The following is a 2562-nucleotide window of genomic DNA, read 5'->3' as shown; positions in this document are numbered from 1 at the left end:
TACCCCCGGTACCCCCTTTCCCGCCCCAACACACACACAGGCTCTTTATAAATAAACCTTTTTCACTGCCTGACTGCCAAACTCTACTCTGCAAATTAACTAAAACGTTTACTGCACAAATCAGCAGTTGACATGAAAATCCAAGTTGTGTCACTGCAGAGTTCTCATATTTTTTATTCAGATTAACAAATGTTACACTAAAACGTCCAAATACCTTTGAAATTTGATCTAAAGCTTTGAGAGGAATGACTTTGGAGTCTCTTGGTCAGAGACACTTTTTTTTTTTAATTACAAATCTATGTTCAGAGAGTCAAATCCTCTGTTCAGTCAAATTATATGTTGTATAATCACAACATGTGAATAATGTTAGACTAAACGCAAACAGATACTTAAAAGAAAAAAAATAATGGATCTGTCCCAGTTTTTGAAATCCACAAAATCATGTTTTTTAGCCAACGCTAATGACGAGCTGTGACACAAATCTAAAGCAGACACAGTTACAGCACAGACGACATTATCTCAGCAGGACTGCTCCAAAGTGGCATTAAAGGTATGGTTTAAAAGTTCTAAATGTTTTGCCTCGGCTCCCACGTGGGCCACAAACCACCATTTCAGAAACCCAGCTTCCTCAATGTGTTTTTAAAACATTCTCTTATGATATAGTGCTAGGGTTTCAGACAATACCACAGCAGTCCAAAAAATACTGTGTATTATTCTCTATCATTTTTCAATATATTATTACATATTAAAAATATTATATTTAAATCTATTACAGCATCAATTTTGATTAAATTGTTTTAATGGTCTGCATGTTGTTAGAAGAAAACTAAACAGTTAGTGTGTGAATGTGTGTGTGAATGTGTGTGTGAATGTGTCCATAGAATGAATGGAGGCTCAGTGTGTGTGTCCTACCTGTGCTGTATCAGTCAGTCAGTCAGAGGGAGAAGCGTCAGCGGAGGATACAGATCCTCTCTCTCTCTCTCCCCTGTATCCAGCTGTGTGCTGCAGCCTTATCAGCCTCCAACCCTCCAACCTCTGTCTTTATCACTCTTTGCAAAATTTCTCTCCTCCTCCTCCCCTTTTTTTTCTCCCTCTTCTCTCTCACTTGGTCATTGTATCTCCTCGCTTTACCCTCCTCTCTCTCTCTCTCCTCCCCCTCCCCTCCTTCTCTCCCCTGCCTCTCCTTGTATGGGAAGGCGGTTCACAGCCTCGCTCCTCTCCTCCACCGTCCCTCACTCACTTCTCCCCCTCTGTTCTCCTCTCTGCAGCCCTTTGGTGGCTGTGTAGAGTCACTGTCATAATTGCTGACAGGGTAATGGACACCACATTGGCTCCTTCTGCACGTTCACCCAGCAGCGCTGTGTGTTTTCTTACCCCCTGCACCTCCGTACATACCTCCAGACCTGGCCTGCGTAAAGTGGCTGAATTATGGCGGTGAAGTGGGATAAATCAGGAATACAACTTTGTGAGCGCACAAACATGCAACCTGGGGAAGAGATCAGTGGAGACGAGAGTGGAGAAAAGTTAACTCTTCACTTCATTTACTGATTGGGAAAAATCAAAGGGGTTTAAATGGCTCGGCTCCCACCCCCACACTCAGATCCAGCTGTGATGTCAGCTGAGGAACCCCTCTCCCTCTGGCCAGGGTGTGCAAGTGCATGTGTGTGTGTGTGTGTGTCCACCAGTTGTTCCCACAGCTGGTACACACATGGACGACCAGGGAGGTTTCTGTTACCGGCAGCCACTCACTTATCAACGTGTCAAGTCTCAGACTGAATGAGTCTTTGAGAACTTGTGCGTAGTTTTTTTTGGGGTTTTTTTGCGACTTCTACTGGACTCCTAACTGTTTCCTGTTCATTATCCATGACTGTGATGCGCTGCAGAGAGGTCGACCTGCAGTTCTTAAATCAGCAGCTAGGTCTGCTCTATGATCACATGTGTATTCCACACAAGCTGCAGTATCATCTTGACCCCACTGACACCGAGCAGGTCTGAAAGACAATCCTGAACCTGAAGGAGAGCAGAGCTCCAGACTAACGCAGCCACGTCAGTTCAACCTTCAGGAACTTTTGAAAGAGCATAAAAGGAACTACAAATGTCAAATTTAGGTTAATCTCATTATGTTTGGATAAAAAAAATATTTTAAACCAATGGAAACATTTACTAAAATCAAAGAAACCATATAATCACAATAAAAGTCTGTTCATTTGACTTAAATGCTTCAATTTCAATAAATGATCCTGTAACTGGCATTAATGCACTTACATGCTAACATTTTTTAGCCACTTAACTAGAATGGAGATCGCATTATTACTCTTGTTGGGTGTAAAAAAAAAGTATATTTCTCAGTAGCTAAATTGAAGCAGAAATGTAATTTTCACGTCATATTACCACAACAACAAAAGCCATAACATAAATCCAGATATTAATTTGGAAAATTCATGCATTCTAGCATTTTTCATCTTCCAGACCAGCAGGAGTCAGTGTCGTACACAACAAGATTTCTCTTTGGGCAGAAGAAAAAGGAGAGCTTTACTCACTTTTCTTGCATTTCTGTCTGTT

The 2562-nt window shown here is 41.6% G+C and overlaps 1 protein-coding gene across 2 annotated transcripts in view; it reads right to left on the bottom strand.

The window, feature by feature from the left end:
• The window catches only part of spon2a (spondin 2a, extracellular matrix protein), a 16605-nt gene extending 14043 nt beyond the window's left edge, over positions 1-2562 (bottom strand). Inside the window, exon 1 of one of the 2 annotated variants that reach the window (XM_025063017.1) lies at positions 2541-2562. The gene's annotated coding sequence lies outside the window, so the exon portion shown is untranslated. Of the gene's footprint in view, positions 1-912; positions 986-2540 lie in introns of those variants that run through there. The other variant, XM_008327121.3, reaches the window with a different exon arrangement.

Source organism: Cynoglossus semilaevis, chromosome 15 (assembly GCF_000523025.1).
Source record: "Cynoglossus semilaevis isolate Cse_v1.0 chromosome 15, Cse_v1.0, whole genome shotgun sequence".
NCBI classification, from domain to species: Eukaryota; Metazoa; Chordata; class Actinopteri; order Pleuronectiformes; family Cynoglossidae; genus Cynoglossus; species Cynoglossus semilaevis.
This window is presented reverse-complemented; position numbering and strand designations above follow the sequence as displayed.